Here is a 22,346-nt window from a genome sequence, read left to right as displayed (position 1 = left end):
ATGAGAGGGACTGATAATCACAAGTTTTTACAAGCAGCAGAGGTCAATGTCTGAAGTTTTGGAAGCTGTGCCATTGCTGGGTGGAGCCTGGTGAGAGTAGAAGTATTCCTGTGGAAAAGGAGGACAGATGCCCAAGAGCAGACAGCATGGTCTGAGGATCCCCTGGGTCACATTGGTAAAGATAATTCCTCTTCTTGGGAGTGCTTTTGAAGAGGTGGAACCACCTCTCCAGGGACAAAAGAACCAGTGGGCACCATTGACCTGCCCCATTCTTTAACATTCATGCAGACACGCCTACTGAGGGCAGCTAACTTGAATACTGTTGTTTTGTTGTTGTTCTTATTGTTGTTGTTGCAAGCCCTTGCATGTTCATGCAACTAGACTTCTGAGACAAATGGGTACCAGCTACAGTGTGGCAAGACCCTCTTCCAGAGGATCAGCATAGGTTTGTGCCATGCTGATTCCCTGAAATTTGGACTTTTGAAACCAGCAGTGTGAGATAAAACAAAGGAGCACTGTGCTGCTGGGTGAGCAGAAGGCTTGGACACAGACTGGGTGAAGTCAGGAATCTGAGGGATGACTGGGAAAAATGACAGGAGATTGTTCTCTTCTGTGAGGGCTTCCAGGACAGCAGTGGGCACAAGATTTCTTCTTTAGGGACAAGAGATCTGGCTGATGCCATTTTTACCCACTGCTCATCAGCAGACTGACTTCAGTGAGTAGCACAGTGCCCACAGTGGAGGCTTGAGCCACTTACACCAAGTCTTTCCCCCCTCCAGATTTTTCAGGTGCTTTTTTACTAGGGCAAGTATGGCTGAGAGTCAGAGCATCAGCAGACTCCTCCACCAGAAGACTGGCACAAACCCCCCACATCCACCAAGTCTATTGACTATAAAGTGTTGCAAAGCTTCAGCTCTATGGGAAATAGGATCTAGCCTCTTTAAACAGGCAGACCAAAGACACCTAGTTAAAACTCACCATACAGTGTCCAAGGTCTAAACACTCCCCATAGCAGGCAAGGAGAAACTCTGCAGAGGATTGACCTGAGGGAAAGAGCAGCCAAAACACAGAAGCAGAGTGCACACAACATATACCAGAAACATTTCTTGAAGCACCAGTTCCTGGACATTATACGACCTCATCTTAATATAACCATTACTTTCAGGAACAAGAAACATAACAGGTTTTCCTAACATAGAAAAGAAAGAGACCTAGACAAAATGCCAAGATGGAGGAATTCATCCCAAAAGAAAGAACAAGATGAGTTCATGGCCAGGAATATAAACAAAACAAATATAAGTAATATGCTTGATCCAGAAGTTAAAACAACAATCATAAGGATACTAGCTGGATTTGAGAAAAGTATAGGAGACACCAGGGAGTCCCTTTCCACAGAGATGAAAGACCTAAAAACTACTCAGGCCAAAATAAAAATGATATAACTGAGATGCAGCAAAACCGATAGAAGCAATGAACACAAGAATGGAAGACGCAGAGGAATGAATAAGTGTTATAGAAGATAAAATGATAGAAAATAATACAGCTGAAAAGAAAAGGGAAAGAAAAATATTGGATCACAAAAGTAGACTTAAGTAACTCAGTGACTCCATAAAGCTTAATAACCTTATCATAGGAGTCCCAGAAGAAGATCAGAGGGAAAAGAGGGTAGAAGGTTTATTGGAGCAAATTATAGCTGAAAACGTCCATAATCTGGGGAAAAAACAGACATTCAAATCCAGGAGGTACAGAGAACTCCCATCAAAATCAACAAAAGTAGGCCCACACAAAGATATATCATAGTAAAATTTGCAAAATACAAAGATAAAGAAAGAATCCTGAAAGCAACAAGGGAAAAAGATATCCCTAATCTACTTGGGAAGACAAATAAAGTTATCAGCAGATCTATATACAGAAACTTGGCAAGCCAGAAGGGAGTGGCATGAAATATTCAATGTGCAGAATGGGAAAATATGCAGCCAAGAATACTCTATCCAGCAAAGATATCCTTCAGAATATTAGAGATAGTTTACGGACAAATAAAAACTAGAGGAGTTTGTAACTACTAAACCAGCCCTGCAAGGAATATTAAAGGAGACTCTTGAGTGGGAAAGAAAGTCCAAAAGCAACAGACTGGAAATGAACAGAGCAAATCTCCAGAAACAAAGACTTAGCAAGTGATAAAATAGCACTATATTCAAACCTATCAAAAATCACTCTGAATGCAAATGGACAAAATGCTCCAATCAAAAGATAAAAAGCAAGACTAATCTATATGCTGCCTATAAGAGACTCATTATAGACCTAAAGACACCTGCAGATTGCAAGTGAGGGGATGGAGAACCAATAATCATGCTAATGGACATTAAATAAAGCTTCAGTAGTCATACTTATAACAGACTAACTAGATTTTAAACCAAAGACTGTAACAAGGGATGAAGAAGGGAATTATATCATAATAAAGAGGTCTATCCAACCCCTTCTTTAGAAGAAGATCTAAAAATTGTAAATATTTATGCCTTAAACATGGGAGCATCCAAATATATAAACCATTTAATAGCAAACATAAAGAAAGTCATTGCTAACAGTAAAATAATAGTAGGGGACTTTAACACCCCACTTATAGCAATGACCAACTCATCTAAGCAGAAAATCAACAAGGAAACAGTGACTTTGAATGACATACTGGACAGGATGGACATAACAGATGTGTTCAAAACATTTCATCCTAAGGAAGCAGAATACACATTCTTTTCAAGTGGACATGAAACATTCTCTAGAATATATCACAAAATGGGACAGAAATCAGGCCTCAAAAGTACAAAAAGACTGAAATCATACCATGCATATTTTCAGACAACAATGTTATGAAATCTGAAGTCATCAACAAGAAAAAATTTAGAAATACCACAATACATGGAGGTTAAAGAACATCCTACTATAGAATGAATTGGTTAAACAGGAAATTAAACAAGAAATAAAGAAATACATGGAAGCCAATGAAAATGAACACATGACATTTCAAAAACTTTGGGATGCAGCAAAAGCAGTCACAAGAGGGAACTATATAGCAATAAAGGCCTACATCAAGAAGCAAGGAAAGTCTCAAATACACAACCTAAACTTACACCTAAAGGAGCTAGACAAGGAGCAGAAAATAAAGCCTAAAGCCAGTACAAGAAGGGAAATAATAAAAATTAGACCATAAATAAATGATATGGAAACACTAAAACCATTAGAATAGATTAATGTAAGGAGGAGCTGGTTCATTCAAATAATTAATAAAATTCATAAAACCCCAGCAAGACTTACCAAAAAGAAAAGAGGAAGAACTCAAATAAATAAAATCATGAATGAAAGAAATCACAACGAACACCACAAATGCAAACAATTATAACAGAATATTATGAAAATTTAGATACCAACAAATAGGGCAATCTGGAAGAAATGGATAAATTCCTAGAAGCATACAAACTACCAAAACTGAAACAAGAAGAAATAGAAAGAAAATGTGAACAGACTGGTAACTAGTAGAGAAATTGAATCAGTAATCAAAAATCTCCCAACAAACAGAAGTCCAGGGCCAGATGCCTTCCCGGGGGTATTCTACCAAACATTTAAAAACAGTTAATACCTATTCTTCTCAAACCATTCCAAAATAGAATTGGAAGGAAAACTTCCAAACTCTTTCTATGAGGCCACCATTAACTTGATTCCAAAACCAGACAAAGGCCCCACTAAAAAGGAGAATTACAGGCCAATATCCCTGATGAACATGGATGCAAAAATTCTCGATGAGACACTAGCAAATAGAATCCAACAGTACATTAAAAGAATTATTCACCACGATCAAGAGGGATTTATTACCGGGCTGCAAAGGTGGTTTAATATTCACAAATCAATCAAGGTGATACACAATATTAAAAAAAGAAAGGATAAGAACCATATGATAATGTCAGTAGATGTGGAAAAAGCATTTGACAAATAAAAACATCCATTTTTGATAAAAACCCTCACCAAGGTAGCAATACAGAGAACATACCTCAACACTGTAAAGGCATATAAGAAAGACACACAAGTATCATCCTCAATGGGGAAAAACTGAAACCTTTTCCCCTAAGGTCACTCTTCCGATTGTTATTTAACATAATACCGGAAGTCCTAGCCTCAGCAGTTAAACAACAAAATGAAATAAAAGGCATCCAAATCAGCAAGGAAGAAGTGAAACTTTCAGTTTTCACAGATGACATGATACTCTGTATAGAGAACCAAAAAGGTTCCACCAAAAAATTGCTAGACTTGATACACAAATTTCACAAAGTCACGGGATACAAAATCAATGTGCAGAAATTGGCTACATTTATATATGCCAGTAATGAAGCAGAAGAAAGAGAAAACAAGGAATCAATCCCATTTACAGTTGCACCAAAAACAATAAGATGCCAAGAAAAAACCTCGCCAAAGAGGTAAAAGATCTGTACTCCGAAAACTATAGAACACTTATGAAAGAAATTGAATGGGCACCTGAATGGCTCAGTCAGTTAAGCATCCAACTGTTGATTGGGCTCTGGTCATGATCTCATGGTAGTGGGATCTAGCCACATGTTGGGCTCTGCACTGACAGCATGAGGCCTGACTGGAATTCTTTCTCTCTACCCCTCCCATGCTCATGCTCTCTCTCTTTCTTTCTATTTCAATAAATAAATAAACATTAAGAAAAATTGAAGATGTCACAAAGAAATGGAAAGAACATTCCACGCTCATGGATTGAAAGAACAAATATTGTTAAAATGTCTATACTACCCAAAGCATTCTACACATTTAACGCAATGCTTATCAAAATACCACCAGCATTTTTCACATAACTAGAAGAAACAATCCTAAAATATGTATGAACCACAAAAGACCCCGGATAGCCAAAGCAATCTTGAAAAAGAAAAGCAAAGCTGGAAGGATCACAATTCCGGACTTCAAACTTTATTACAAAGCTATAGTCATCAAGACAGTGTGGTACAGGCACCAAAACAGACCATAGGTCAATGGAACAGAATAGAAAACCCACAACTATATGGTCAAGTAATATTCAACAAAGCAGGAAAGAATATCCAATGGAAAAAAAGACAGTCTCTTCAACAAATGGTGTAGGGAAAACTCAACAACAAAATCTGAAACAATGAAAGTGGACCATTTTCTTACACCATACACAAAAATAAATTCAAAATGGATGAAAGACCTAGATGCGAGACAGGAATCCATCAAACTCCTAGAGGAGAACACAGGTAGCAACCATTCTGATGTTGACTGTAGCAACTTCTTACTTCACCCATCTACTGAGGCAAGGGAAACCAAAGCAAAAATGAACTCTTGGAACTTCATCAAGATAAAAAGCTTCTGCAAAGCCAAGGAACGAATCTACAAAACAAAAGGCAACCTACAGCATGGGAGAAGACATTTCAAATGATATATCTGATAAAGGATTAGTATACAAAATCTATAAACAATTTATCAATCTCAACACTGAAAAAAACAAATAATCCACTTAATAAATGGGCAGATGACATGAATACACATTTTCCCAAAGAACACACCCAGACGGCGAACAGAAGCATGAAAAGATGCTCAACATCACTCATCATCAGGGAACTACAAGTCAAAACATGATATCACCTCACACCTATTCTAATGGCTACAATTAACAACTCAGGAAACAGCAGATGTTGGCGAAGATATGGAGAAGGCGAAACCCTCTTATACTGTTGGTGGGAATGCAAACTGGTACAGCCACTTTGGAAAACAGTATGGAGGTTCTTCAAAAATTTAAAAATAGGATTACCTCATGACCAATCAATTACACTGCTAGGTACTTATTCAAAGGATATAAAAATACTGATTTGAAGGTACACATGCACCTCAATGTTTATAGCTGCATTATCAACAATAGCCAAATTATCAAAAGACCTCAAACATCCACTGACTGATGAATGGATAGAGATATATATATCATATTACACAGCCATAAAAATGAATGAAATCTTGCCATTTGCAATGATGTAGATGGAACTAGAGAGTATTATGTTAAGCAAAGTAAGCCAATCAGAGAAAGACAAATACCGAATGATTTCACTCATTTGTGGAATTTAAGAAACAAAACACATAAACATAGAGGAAGGGGAAAAAAAAGACAGGGATGCAAACCATAACAGACTCTTAACTATAGAGAACAAACTGAGATGCTGGGAGGGGAGGTGGGTATGGCGATGCATATTAAGGGGGGATACTTGTGATGAGCACTGGGTGTCATATGTAAGTGATGAATCACCAAATTCTACTCCTATTCCTGAAATCAATGTTACTCTATATGTTAACTTACTAGAATTTAAATAAAAACTTAAATTTTTTAAATAATAAAGTTTGACTGAATCTTAAGAAAACAAAAAGATATTATGAATTTTTTATCAAGGTTCTAATGTAACTAGTGTTCAATCATTATGAAATTATACATCCTACCCAGCTTCACAAAATATCATATTCCAGAGTCTTCTTATGAGGTACACACCTCCATTTAAACAAGTGATAAGCTTTTTATTTTTTTATTTTAGAGACAGAGTGAGAGTGAATGCATGAGCGGGGGACAGGTAGGGGGAAAGAGAGAGAATCTTAAGCAGGTTCCTTGCTCAGAATGGAGCCTGACACAGGGCTCAATATAGGGCTTCATCCCACAACTATGAGATCATGACCTGAGCAGAAATCAAGAGTCAGATGCTTAACTGACTGAGCCACCCAGGCACCCCTACACAAGTGATAATCTTTAAGAATCTTCCTTGTCTCAACTTCCTCCAGAAAGCCCACCCACTGCCCTATTTCTAGAACTTAGATGTGCTGTAATGAGCTCCCTAAATTTTTGGTTTTATACTGTAGCACATGTAATTTTTGTGTGTCTCTTTAATTACATTTTTTAGAGAATATGATGGGAAATATAGTAGTAAAGTACTAAAACCACTCTTCTACAACATATTATATAAAAATTTGTAAGCATGACTATCCTTACCTTAATGTTGATATATATCTAAGTACAAAAAGCCCTTGTGTTTTCCCCTTCTAACAATAAAGTTCATAACTTTTCCTATTTTCTATACCTCAAAGATCTCCTATCACTAAAGAATATTTTGTCGTGGATTTAGCAACATTTACATTAGGATGTGCTTCAGTAGGACTGTTTGAGAAGGAACAAGAGAAGCCTATGCTCTGAATTTACTTAGAAATATTTGAGAGTTGCTTTAGCTTATTACAGAAACTTAAATTACTTATGTAAGATTAATATTATATTAAAGAGTCAATTGACATAAATATTGGCTATGCAGTTGGCAAATTCATAGAGTTTGTAAGCTGGAGACAGACATAGGCTTCTATTAAAATAAAATTTCTTATCTAGAAAATATCTCAGGTGGAAATAACCCTGAAACTAAGCTTTCAATAGCTGAGTTAGTTAATACAGAAGTGAAATGGATCTAGATGTCTCTACAGCTTTAAATTCCTACTTGTGCATACAGTGGATAAGAAAGCTGAGTATGTACAGTGTTATAATAAGATATTCTATAATCTTAAAGATCATGTGCTTTCTGTTCATAGAACACTGCTTAAATAACAGAGATTATTGTTCAAAATCAGTAATTTTATTTGTTGAATTCTAGTTAGACTTGGGTCCTTTGAACTCTAACATCCAATACTTCTGTGGTCCTACATATGGAGTTTTCAGAAAAGAAATGATAGGAGTTACAGTTATGAGTTACAGTCCATAAGTATAAACTACTGTTTAGAGTCCATTTGCTTGCCTCTGTGTTGACTAATCCATTCCCTTTGCCTAAATAAAGTTATATGAAGCCAATCTGAGAACAACTGAAATAGCCTGAAATTTCTACTAATAATATATCAATTGAGTTTAGGCATTGAATGTTTCTGTACATTAGCTGAGGGAAGTAACAAAATAATCACTTAATACTCATGGTCTTCTTTGAGCCAAATTTGTTTATAAAATTAGTCTAGAAGATACTTTACTAGAGATTTAATAGAACAGACCTTCAGGAGGCTGGAATATCCCAAAGCATTGTCCTCAAATGTGGTAGTCACATCACAATCACTTGATCATCTTGTTAAACATGTAGATTCCTAGGCTCCGATGTAAAATATTTCATTTCAGTATCACAGAGGTAAAACCTGAGAATGTGTACTCTAATCAGTGATGGAATAGATTCTGATGTGGCTGATATATTGACTACTCATGAGTCCCATAGATACAGAGCCTCATTGAGGTGACAGGGTATAAATCCCTGACTTCTGACAGCTAGATTGAAGTCACTGGGCATCCTTTGAATTGAGTGAAATAAAAAATAAATTGAAAGTACATTGAAAAAAACCTATTTACGTATTTACAGTATATCTCCAGGGGTAGTTGAGAAAATTTTTTTGGTATAGAAGATAAAATGAGTTCATTTCCTACTTCCATTTTTAATGATGAATTTAACATCATTTATGTATATGTTCTCTATTTCCACAAAACTAGGGAGATAGAAATGTCTATAGTAAGTTCTGCTCTGAACTCCTGTAATAATAAGAGTAAGAGAAAACTTCCTAATAATAATCACTATATGTCAGATGCAATTTGAACTGCTTCATGTGGATTAATGTAGTTCATCTTGCAACAACTTTATAAGTGTTACAAATATTCTCACGCCTGATGACTTTGTATCATGTTTTATTGAAACAACAGGGTCTTTAGTCAGGAGACCTTTCACATTCCCACAATCATCTGCACCCATATCCACCAACATTTTCATGCATCACTTCTTATTTCCGTCCTGCTACAATGGATCTTTCTATTTATCAAAAACAAATTTCTTCATTTAATTGTGGGTCACATCTCTTTTCCTATTCTCAAGGTTTCTCCTTTAGTTATCACCCTTTTCATGTGTCATTAACTTCTTTATCTCTACATGTTCTGGAATCTCAAATCATAAAAAGAACTCTTTCTTAACCACATATTTACCAATGCTCATTTTCTCTTCTCTGCTTCACAACTAGACTTCTCAAAAGAGATTGAAATTCTTTGCCCACTTTGTATTCATTCCTCTATGCCCTCCTGTCTTCTGTCTCATCTTTCTATTAAAATGCTTCTCTCAAAGTTGCCAACCACCTCCTTGTTACCAAACACAATGGGAACTTTTCTTTCCTCTCACAACACCTCCCACTCCTTCTCAGTCTTCTTTGATGGCTCTTCCTCCTATACTAAAAGTGAGAATACCCAACAACTAAGTCGTTGGACTTCTGCTACTCTATCTAGACATTGCTTTCCTAGGTGATTGTGTACTTCCTTAGTCTTATGATTTTCATTTTATACAAGAGAAAACTGAGGCCTAGAAAAATTAAGTAACTTGCCTAAGGTCATAAAAGTGGATAATCATTGCAGAACACACTTCTGTTTTTCTCCAGAGTCTGTGCTTAATCATATGGTTAATTCAAAGCAGAAGTCAAAGCATAAGATCATGGGATCTGAAGTCATACAGCAGTTGTTCAAATTGGATCTCTAGCACTGATTAGCATTGTGACTATGAGTTAGTTATGTAATCTCTATATACTTCAGTTTCCCCATTTCTAAGGAGGATAATAATAGCACCTACTTCATATGATAACTGTGAGTATTAAATGAGTTAATAGATATAAAGTTCTTAGAACAGTGCTGCTACATAGTAATTGCTCAATAATAGTTAAGTATTAGTATTATTAACTGATTTATATAGTTTTACAATTGTTTTGTGTGAGATTATTATCTTTCCTGAACTATGCTACAAACATCTAAGGACAGAGAAAACATCTAACATTTTGATAGATCTTCACACCCCACTACCACAGTGGTTAGCAAAGTTAAAAAGCCATATGGAAAACTCAGTAAACATGTGAGGGAATGGAATAGAGTTAGAGCACCTTCAAAGCCCCATTCATAGATCATTGCCATTATTTGACCTGTCTGATGTTTCCCTGGAAAACCCCACATGGAAAGCTTGTCCTTATTTGACCTGATTTAGACTCAACCAATACTAAAAGCCTCTCCATGGAAAAGCCTTGTTGAAAACAATTAGAATATGTTTTGGCCTCATGATTTCCTGAGGCAGTGGTTAACATTGGGGCAAACAATGAACTAATAAAAAATCTTAAAAAGAGGAGGTGAGGAAAGAAATGTTCATAAGGCTTTGGAAAGTTCCAACATATCACTGGGAATCTAGAAGGTGATATATGTACGCCCTTGGCTGTGAAAATAGCTAGGGTTGTACACCTACTCACAAAAGTCCTGAAAAGGTCTTAAGATCTTACTGTTGGATGACCTTAAGGCTCTGTGCAATCATAAAGTGGAAGCTAAGTTAGAGTTGTCAACAAACTGGCAGATAGTTGAAAGGCATTGTCCAAAATGCAAACAGGGCCCATCAGCAAAGACTGGGAGACTTATTGGTCCCAGTTGTTTAAGGAAATCTGTCAGATTATTGGCTGACACTAAACTCAGTGAGTATTGTTTTCCATGGCCACATGCAACAAAATATATGGAATTCATAGATTTTGTTCAAAAAAGTGACATAAAATCAAACAATAATAATTACAAGCAGCAGCAACAACAAACTCTTAGAGGAGAGAGAATCTGATTTCCAGAGTTGCCACATTATATTAAAATTTTTTAATGTTTATTTTTGAGAGAGACACAGACAGAGACAGAATGTAAGCAGGGTTGGGGCAAAAGGAGAGTAAGACACAGAATCCAAAGCAGGATCCAGACTCTGAGCTGTCAGCACAGAACCTGATGTGGGGCTCAAACCCACGGACTGTGAGATCATGACCTGAGCCAAAGTCAGAAGCTTAACTGACTGAGGCATCCAGGTGCCCCTAGAGTTGCCACATTATATTATATAAAATTCCAAATGTTCTACAATGAAAGAATTATGAGGAATACAAATAAATGAAATTTTGACCATTATATGAGGGGAAAAAGAATTCAATAGAAACCGTTTCTGAGGAATCCTGGATTTCCTAGGCGGGATTTACATCAGCTATTTTAAATATATTTAAGAACTAAATGAGATCATATCTAAAGAACTTAAGGAAAGTGTAAGAGTGATATCTCATCAAAAAGAGACTATCAATAAAAATATAAAACCAAATAGATATTCTGAACTTGAAAATTATAATTGAAAATTTCATTAGAGGGGTTCAAGGACAGATTTGAGCAGGCAGAAGAAAGAATCAAATGACTTGAATATGCATAAATTGAGATTATCAAGTCTGAGGAAAAGAAAGATAAAAGAATAAAGAAAAACAAGTAGAGCCTCAGAGCTCTATGGAACAGTATCAAGAATATTAACATAGGCATAATGGAAGTCTCAGAAGTACAGGAAAGAGAGAAAGGGGCAAGAAGAATATTTGATGAAATAATGGCTAAAAACTTCCAAATATCATGAAAAATATTAATTTATGCACCCAAGAAGCTCAATTAATTCCAATTAGGAGGAACTCAAAGACATCCACACTTATATACATGATAATCAACTGCCAAAAGTAAAGACAAAGAGATAATCTTGAAGCAGTAATCGAGAAGCAACTCACCACCGACAAGAAAATCTCAATAAAATTAACAATTGAAATATTAGAAAACATAGAGTTCAGAAAACAGTGGCATATTCAAAGTGATAAATAAAATACCAACTAAAAATTCTATTATCTTTAAAAATAAAGAAAAATTAAGAGTTTCCATATTTAAACAAATGTAAAGTTCATCACTAGCAGACCTCTCCTACAGATTGTAGTGCATACATCTTAAATAAAAGAATACTATACAGTAACTCAATTCTAAATGAAAAAATAAAGAGCAGCAATAAATTTAACTACATAGGAAATTGAAAAAAACAATATAAATATATTTTTTGCTTGAAATTGTTTTCTATTTGATATAGAAGTCAGAAAGTAGTGTTTTCCAGGGACTGGATAGAGGAAAGAATGGGAAATGTCTACTTACATGTTCCAGGTTTCTTTCTGGCATGATTAAAATATCCTGGAAATAGGTACTGGTAATTGTTGCCCAACATTGTGAATATTATATATTAAAAAACACTGTATTTTACAATATAAAAAAGAGAGAAACCACTAAATTATACACTTTAAAAAATAAAAATGTGAGAATTTCATGAAACTATATTTTTGGATGGCTCTACTAGGGGAGGAAGGTGACAGAAAAGGACTGAGATGTAGCCAGATCAGAATGTACCTTACCATAGGTATTTGGAATTTACTCTGAGGGAAATGAGAGCAACTTAAGCACTTTTATCAGAGTATGAAAGTATTTGCATTTTGAAAAAAAAAAATTCTAGAACATTTCCCTGAATTAATTTACGACAGAACACTTCTTAAGTAATAATTTATTGACAGGATACCAAAGAGAGTTTTAAGAGTTTTAAGCCAAACTGAAATAGGTACTTGGCTTAAAGCAAATAATAAGACAATCTCAGAGAAGTTTGTTGCATGACATGATGAAAATATGATTCATAATAATTTCAAAACAGAATGTTAGATATTGTAATATTATTATATTTAAGATAAAAACATTGGAATAACATCAAAATATTTATATTATAAAATAATAGATGAAAAATTAAAATAATTAAAGTATAGGAATATTGTTTTATAGTTATCCACAATCTCTTTTAATGGAAATAAATTATTGAGTTTTTGAGTCCTATCCTTATATGAGTACATCAAATATATTCACATATTTTGTTTTCCTAGCAGATTAATATGAAAATCCCATTTACTACCTGTTCATTGTGGTCAAGAAAATGTTGAGGCACCTGGGTGGCTCAGTTGGTTAAATGTCTGGCTCTTGACATCGGCTCAGGTCATGATCTCACAGTTCATGGGTTCAAGCCCCACTTTGGGCTCTGCACTGGCAGTATGGAGCCTGCTTAGGATTCTCTCTCTCCTTCTTTCTCCATCCCTCCCCTGCTCATGTGCTCTGTTTCTCTCTCGAAATAAATAAACTTGAAAAAAAAAAGAAAATGTCCTAAACTCCATGTTCTGTAGTATCTAGGTACTATTGAATTAGGCTGCAAAAAACCATTACTTATTTTATCTTGGAATACTCATCTGCTGACTTTTTAAAAATAAAAATGCCCAATTTTTAGTATTCTAATTTTTTGTTTGATTCAGATATAATATACATGGAAATAATTTTCCACTGTATATAGAAACACTTTATAAAATGAAAAGTTTAGAATATAATAAATATTGAACAATAGCACAAATATATGTTAAAAGGATTAGATATAAATACATAGCATAGATAAACCTCCATCAAAGAGACAAATTATTAATATAAACATTAGCACAAAGGTTATTTTTGTGTTCATGTGTAGAGTGACTATCATTACATTCAGCCATCATTCATTGTTAGATAAAACTTAGAGGAAGATTACCAAATACCACACACGCTCTATTTTAAAATGCTTAGCATTTTGTTTGGCTATATATTTAATATAAATATGAGGAGAAAAATACCACTAAAATACTTTTTTTGCTGGAAAAATACTATTATCTCATAGCATATTATTCTTTCCTATAACATGCTTGAAAGAATTTATTTAGAATAATCCCCGGGTGTTGGCTTGGATAACTAAGTAGGTAATTTTGCCATTTACTGAAACTAGGAAAACCAGAAGAGATTTGAAAGCAAGAGTTGATTTCAGTTCATGACATGGGTTTGATGTCCCTGTGAGACATCCAAATGGATATATTTAAGAAACAATCGGATGTGCATGTATAGAATTCAGGACAGAGATTTCAGCTGGATATATAAATTTTGAAGTTATTAGCATATAAATGTTAGCAAAAGTCATAGGAGTGGATCAGAAGGAATGTAAGTTCAGAAAAGCAAAAGATCTAGAAAGCAACATTAATAATGCCACGATTGGTACAAGAATGTATGTCCACATTAAAAAAATAGTGGGGAAATCAAAGAGGTAAATCAATAGCCTGCTATTATTATTAGGAAAAGGAATGAGTAAGTTTCTGTGATTGATGGTGAAGTGAGAGGTAAGAAAGATGGATAACCCCAAGATGACCCACAAGTCTTTAATTAGGCAACTATTTGGAAAAAGAGGGCATGCTGGTGTGATTTATTGTACAGTGGAGGAGGAATAGTTTTACAAAGGAAATTCTTAATTTCTGGACCTATTGAAATATATGAAAGCTTTCTCTGAGGAGGCAGAAAGGGATTAATGAACAAGATGTTATCAGTATTCAGTTGTTTTCTGCATGGTGAAGTTTATATCTTGAATATTCTCAAATGTTAGGGAGATAATAGAATAGATAACACTATTGTATCTTCTTCCATGAGTGCACGAATCAATCATTGGCTAACTTTGCCTCACAACGAGGAGGAAAGTCAGAATGTCTCTTCTTTTATGGGGTTTTTATTAATTCCTTAAGGTACCACCTGATTTACAATGAGTCTCCCCAGTGTCTCATTTTTTCATGATATGCATGAAACCAGATGTTTGTGTAACATTATGCTTTACAATGTATCTATGTATCGGGGTGCCTGGGTGGCTTGTCAGTTAAGCATAAGACTCCTGATTTGGGCTCAGGTCATGATCTCACAGTTTCATGAGTTTGAGCGCCACATCAGGCTCTGCAATGACAGTGTGGAAGCTGCTTGAGATTCTCCCTCTCTCTCTACCCCTCCCCTGATCTCACTCTGTCTTTCTCAAAAATAAATAATAAATAAAACTTTAATGAAAATGTATCTACATATCTTATTTTGTATTTACCAAAGTTATTACATGCCTTCTTGACATACATTAAAAAGATTTATTGTGATTTATTCTGCAGGGAGTTCTACTGCTATGAATTAGGCCCTAAATGTTCTCTATTGGGCCATTAATTTGTCAAATGCCCCTGTATTTGTCCACACATCAAATTTCTTTTATAACTAAAACAAGAAGAAAGGACATGCACTATATTGTCTCTAAGGCTTCATATTATCTGGATATTAGAATGAAGATGATAGTCTGAAAGCCCCAATAAGTGGTAATAATTAACGTTGATTTATTTTTATTCAAGGAAACTTTTCTCCAGACCAATGAAAATGCATGAGTTATACTCATATATATGTGTGCACTACAGAATTTGACTTTACATTTAATTATTTTGTAGTTTTTAAAAATAAGACCTAAGTCTGTGGGGTTTTTTGTGTGTATGTATGTATGTGTTTGCTGACAAACATAATCAAGAAGCTATATGTCTATATATCTGGTTCTTTTACAAGTTACCTAGTCTCCTTTCACTTCTATTGGTCTAGCTCTACTGTCTTGTATAGTAATCGTTGTTAAAACAATGATCTATGACCCATTGCAAGATTTTAAATCAGCAATTCCATTATGGTTGCTTAACTTCAAATATACAGAATTACACTAATACTTAAACTGTTTTTCAACAAGGGTAAAAAGAATTTATGTAACCCTCCTTTAAAAATGCTCACTCATAATCTCAATTTCGTTATCACACTGGTCAATTTCAGATGGTAAATCCATTTATAATGTCTAGTGTCAGGGACATCTCATCATAATAAAGGAATATGCTCTCACACACCATTATGTACACCAAGCAATACATTGACCTGGAGTGTACCTGAATATATGGTATAATGTAATGCTTTAAAAGAAACTTAAGTAAACTCTCAGCACAAAACATATATTATAAACTAGATTTGTCATTTGATTGCTTTATGGAGTGAATAATTTAAATAATGTGTTTATCTGCCGCAACCCCTACCTCAGAAGAGTTCTGTACTTGAGGACTAAGAAAACAGAACAATATAAAACAGACCCCATGATGAGAGAACAGGGAATACTGGAAATAAATGAGCCATGCAAAGCCCAGAGATATTCATCTACAACAGAAAATGTTAATAGCTAATGGTTGTGATTTGAACTTATCATTGATTTTCATTTCTTTGCTGCAAATTGCCCACACGCTATTAGCAGCAGACCAACCTGGTTGCTACAATGCTCTCTTCCAAAGCCTATAAATTATAAGCCTTAAATAAAAAAGTGCTCCAATGGCACTTAGAGGTTGTACTGTTCTAGTTGTGTTGATGAACTGAACTTTCTAAGACAATGAAGCATCTTCAACTTAAACTCAGTGAGAATAATGAAGATGATGTGCAGTTTTTTAATCTAAAAATGTTTTGTGTATGAATAAATGTTTAATGATAACATTGATAAAGAGATTCTGAGCTGACTCAAATAGACAGTGGAATATTAATAAAAAATTTACTTTTCTCCAACTGTGCCACTAAACTAGAAATAGAAGGCATCAGGTGCACTCTCAAAGAAACTAGTTATTATACTTTGGTCCATTCACTTAGTTGCTTTGTTTCCTAATTGCATAAAAAATTCAAAATGATATACACGGTAAGCTTTGAACTAAAGTAGATATATAATTGAGCACATTTTATTAGTTAATATGAACTTTTCCAGAGCAGAAAATGCTTTCCAGTTAATGCAGATGAAATTGAAACTCAATATAAGATTTTCTTGACCATGAGGGGGATAAAACACTAGAGTCGGTTACTAAGGATAATTTTGAGAGTATAATCCCAAAGAATTCAAGGAGAGAATAAACAATCCTAGGTTCAAAAATTTTAAAATCATTTACCTTAAAGTAAGAAGACATATGAGATGTTTTCTGAAACATTTTTGTAGGTCTAGTAGTCCACATGTGATTTCTGAGACATGGTGTGGCAATCACTTCCAAGATGACCCCATTTTTTTGGTATTATTGCTCCCTTCCTCCCCTGTTCTTTTGGAGCTCTGTTATATTGTGAAGAGTGCTATGGGGAGGTTCATGAGTTGTAGAATTAATTAATTAATTAATTAATCATTGCCTTGGTCAACAGCTGCCAAAGAACAGAGGGCCTCTCACCAATCATGTAGTGAAGTTGGAAGTATATTCTCCAGCATTCAGATGACTGTAGACCCAGAAAATATTCTAACTATAATCTCATGAAAGACTCTGAGCCAGAATTACCCAGCTAAGCCACTCATAGATTCCTGACTCTCAGAAAGTATGTAAGATAATAAATATGTGCCTTATTAAACTGCTTAGTTTGGAGATAGTTTGTTACACAGCAATAGATAACTAAAACACTCTGTGGATCACCTTTTTATGTATTTTATTTCACGATACATTATAACATGTGTAGAGTTTTGAATGGTTAAGTATAGCATATTTAAACATTCTCCATTACCAAAAAAGGCAGACTGCTCTAAGAGTCTGAATCTTGAAAATAAAAGTCTATTTCTTTTTGCTGTGTGGCCTTTGAGAAGAATGTCTATGTTTAATAAAGTAGTAATTACTTAATTTCATATAAGTCTTGATAGAAAGTTCATCTTGTGGTTTTTCTTCAGTAAAGAATAGTTTACAAATGACATCATCTTTCTGTTAGCATAAGTCACTTGGTAAGTTTATTAGAGTGATGCAATAAATAGCAAGGTTTAGGGTAATAAAAGTGATACCTGAAAGTTTTAAAAAGTAATTATCAAATGTTTTAAGCCATGAAAGTATTTTTTTTAGTTTTTAAATCGATCTCCCAGTAGATTTTTAAAATAGAGCCCTTATTTATCATTTTAGTTAAGGCAGTGAATGAGCAGTTCAAATCTTCAGTAGATGGCAGAAAATACTTCCTTGTTGTAGCACTCCTGAAACATTGCCAAAGAACCTGAGAGCAATTTGAAAATCACTGGTTAAAAAAGTACATATCTACCTACAATTATATGCTTCAATTATGAAATTTAGTTTTTATAATGAGGTGAAGTTACAATCAGTGGTTTGGATACATATATAAGAATAGAATTTTTTTAGCTCACTTCTTTAACAGTGTTATTTCTCATTTAAAAAAATGTTTCTAGGCTTTAGAGTCAGGTACAATATGCAACTTTGTCCTGATTTCTGGCATCCCCTATCACTAGTAAACAATGCACAATTACAAGCTAATATAATAGGCAAATTTGAAACTACTTTTTTGTCAGGCAAGGTGTATATAGATGTGAATGATTTCATTTTTGTTCCTATTTCTGCTTTAAATATTCTATAATAGGAACAGCTAAAATAACACTTGTACGATGTTTACTATTTATCAAGCTGTTTTATAAGCACTTGCAATACAACCCTATGAGTTTGGTACTCTTGTTATCTCCATTTTACTGATGGAGAAATGAGGGATAGAGAAATTCAGTAACCTGCCCTGGGTCATATAACTAGTAAGCAGTGGAGCTGAATCCAGATATTCTGGCTCCAGAGACAGTGTGCTTATCCAGTAGACTGCATTCCCTTAGGATTAGTTAATTCACAGTTCCATGTTAGTATCATCACATTCCAGAGTTTAAGAAGTTAAGATTCAGTTCAGATGTTTTCCTTCCACTCAGAAGTCTTCCTTTACCTCCCTCAAACTCCCCTTTCTGCTCTACTGCCATACTATGAGTATATCACTGCCATTGCATGTATCTTTCTCTATCAGAATTGCCTGTTTATGTGTCTATATTATTATAGACAGTGAGATCTTTGGCAACAATCATATCTAATTTATCTTTGTACTACCAGAGTTTTTTAGCACAGGGTCTTATACTGTGTAGGTACTTAGTGTTCAGGGGACTGAGCTGAACTGAACACTAGTGCAAAAGTCATGAAAAATTACTATTGGCCCACCCAATGTGTAAACCAATGATTAAGTTCTCATGATATGCAAGATTCTATACTACACGTTTTATATACAAATTAGTTCATTTTATTCTTACAACACTTGTAAGGCAAATACCAGTATCATAGTTTCACTCATAAAGAGACTGAGGCTCAGAAAGATGAAATGACTTGTTGCCTAAGGTCACAATTATTTTCTTTTTCAGGAATAGAATTTAGTGATTCATCACTTACATATAACACCCAGTGCTAATCCCAACAACTGTTTTCCTTAATGCCCCTTGTCCATTTAGCCCATCCCCCTACCCAACACTCCCTCAAGTAACCCTCAGTTTGCTATCTGTATTTAAGAGTCTCTTATGGTTTACCTCCCTCTCTGTTTTTATATTATTTTTGCTTCCCTTCCCTTATGTTCATTGTTTTATATATTAAATTCCACATATAAGTGAAATCATATGATATTTGTCTTTCTCTGACTGACTTATTTCACTGAGCACAATACATTCTAATTCCATTCATGTTGTTGCAAATGGCAAGATTCATTCTTTTTGATCACTGAGTAATATTCCATTGCATATATACACAACATCTTCTTTACCCATTCATCAGTTGATGGACATTTGGGCTCTTTCCATACTTTGCTATTGTCGATAGTGCTGCTATAAACACTGGGGTGTTTGTGCCCCTTCGAAACTGCGCTCCTGTATCCTTTGGATCGATTCCTAGTAGCACTGTTGCTGGGTCATAGGGTAGTTCTGTTTTTAATTTTTTCAGGAACTTCCACACTGTTTTCCAGAGTGGCTGTACCATTTGCATTCCCACCGGCAGTGCAAAAAGGTTCCTCTTTCTTCTCACCCTGGCCAACATCTGTTGTTGCCTGAGTTGTTAATTTTAGCCATTATGACAAGTGTGAGGTGGTATCTCATTGTGGTTTTGATGTGTATTTTCCTGACGACAAGTGATGTTGAAAATTTTTCATGTATCTTTTTGCCATCTGGATCCCTTCTTTGGAAAAGTGTCTACTCATATCTTTTGCCATTTCTTCACTGGATTATTTGCTTTTTGGGTGTTGAGTTTGATAAGTTCTTTATAGATTTTGGATACTAACCCTTTATCTGATATGTCATTTGCAAATATCTATTCCCATTCTGTCGCTTGCCTTTTAGTTTTGTTGATTGTTTCCTTCACTGTACAGAAGGTTTTTACCTTGATGAGGTCCCAATAGTTCATTTTTGCTTTTGTTTCCCTTGCCTCCAGAGACATGTCAAGAAAGAAGTTGCTGCGTCTGAGGTCAAAGAGGTTGCCTGTTTTCTCCTCTAGCACTTTGATGGCTTCCTGTCTTACATTTCGGTCTTTCATCCATTTTGAGTTTATTTTGTGTATGGTGTAAGAAAGTGGTCCAAGTTCATTCTTCTGCATGTCACTGTCCAGAGTTCCCAACACCATTTGCTGAAGAGACTGTCTTTTTTCCATTGGGTATTCTTTCCTTCTTTGTCAAAGATTAGTTAGCTATAAGTCTGTGGGTCTATTTCTGGGTTCTCTATCCTGTATCCATGTTTCTGATTTTGTGCCAGTACCATACTGTCTTGATGATTACATCTTTGTAATATATCTTGAAGTCTGGAATTGTCATGCCTCCAGCTTTCATTTGCTTTTTCAGGATTCCTTTGGCTATTAGGGGTCTTTTCTGGTTCCATACAAATTTGGGGATTGTTTGTTCTAGCTCTGTGAAGAATGCTGGTGTTATTTTGATAGGGATTGCATTGAACATGTAGATTGCTTTGGGTAGTATCGACATTTTAACAATATTTGTTCTTCCTCTCCAGGAGCATGGAATCTTTTTCCATTTTTTTGGTGTCTTCTTCATCTTCTTTCATAAGCTTTCTATAGTTTTCAGTGTATAGATTTTTCACCTCTTAGGTTTATTCCTAGGTATTTTATGGTTTTTGGTTCAATTGTAAATGGGATCGATTCCTTGATTTCTCTTTCTGCTGCTTCATTATTGGTGTACAGAAATGAAACCAATTTTGGTACAGTGATTTTATATTCTGTGATTTTGCTGAATTCATGTATCAGTTATAGCAGTTTCTTGGTGCAGTCTTTTTGGGTTTTCCACATAGAGTATCATGTAGTCTATGAAGGGAGAAAGTTTGACTTCCTCTTTGCTGATTTGGATGCCTTTTATTTCTTTATGTTGTCTGAGCTGAGTCTAGTACTTCCAACACTATGCTGAATAACAGTGGTGAGAGTGGACATCCCTGTGTGTTCCTAACCTTATGGGGAAAGCTCTCAGTTTTTCCCCATTGAGGATGATACTAGCTGTGGGTCTTTCATATATGGCTTTATGATTTGAGGAATTATCCTTCTATCCCTACCTTCTCAAGGGTTTTTATCAAGAAAGGGATGCTGTATTTTGTCAAATGCTTTCTTTGCATCTATTGAGAGGATCATGTGGTTCTTATCCTTTCTTTTATTAATATGAAATATCACATTGATTGATTTGCAGATACTGAACCATCACTGCATCCCAGGAATAAATCCCACTTGATCGTGGTGAATTATTCTTTTAATGTATTGTTGGATCTGGTTTACTAGTATCCTGTTAAGAATTTTTGCATCCATGTTCATCAGGAAAATTGATCTGTACTTCTCCTTTTTAGTGGGGTCTTTGTCTGGTTATGGAATCAAGGTAATGCTGGCATTGTAGAAAGAGTTTGAACGTTTTCCTTCCAATTCTATTTTTTGGAACACCTCCAATAGAATAGGTGTTAACTCTTCTTTAAATGTTTGATAGAATTTCCCTGGAAAGCCATCCTGTCCTGAACTCATGTTTGTTAGGAGATTTTTAATTAATGACTCAATTTCTTTACTGTTTATGGGTCTATCCAATTTTTCTATTTCTTCCTGTTTCAGTTTTGGTAGTTTATATGTTTCTAAGACTTTGTCCATTTCTCCCACATTGGACAATTTGTTGGCATATAATTGCTCATAATATTCTATTATTGTTTATATTTCTGCAGTGTTGGCTGTGATCTCTCCTCTTTCATTTGTGATTATATTTATTTGGATCCTTTCCTTTTTCTTTTTGATCAGTCTAGCTAGGGATTTATCAGCTTTGTTAATTCTTTCAAAGAACCAGCTCCTGGTTTCATTTATCTGTTCTACTGATTTTTTTATTTCCATATAATTTATTTCTGCTCTAGTATTTATTTCCCTTCTTCTGATGGTTTGGGGTTTTATTTGCTGTTGGTTTTTGACTTCTTTTAGGTGTAAGGTTAGGTTGTGCATTTGAGACCTTTCTTCCTTCTTTAGGAAGGCCTGGATTGCTGTATACTTCCCTCTTATTACCACCTTTGCTGCATCCCAGAAGTTTTGGGCTGTCATGTTATCATTTTCTTTGGCTTCCATGTACTTTTTAATTTCCTCTTTAATAAGTTGGTTAACCTATTCATTCTTTTTTAAATTTTTAAATTGTTTAATGTTTATTTATTTTTTAGAAAGAGCAGGAGCATGGATGGGACAGAGAGAGAAGGGGACAGAAGATCCAAAGCAGGCTCTGCACT

The sequence above is a fragment of the Panthera pardus genome, unplaced genomic scaffold, assembly GCF_024362965.1.
Source record: "Panthera pardus isolate Hobbes unplaced genomic scaffold, ASM2436296v1 HiC_scaffold_27, whole genome shotgun sequence".
Taxonomy (NCBI): domain Eukaryota; kingdom Metazoa; phylum Chordata; class Mammalia; order Carnivora; family Felidae; genus Panthera; species Panthera pardus.
This window is presented reverse-complemented; position numbering follows the sequence as displayed.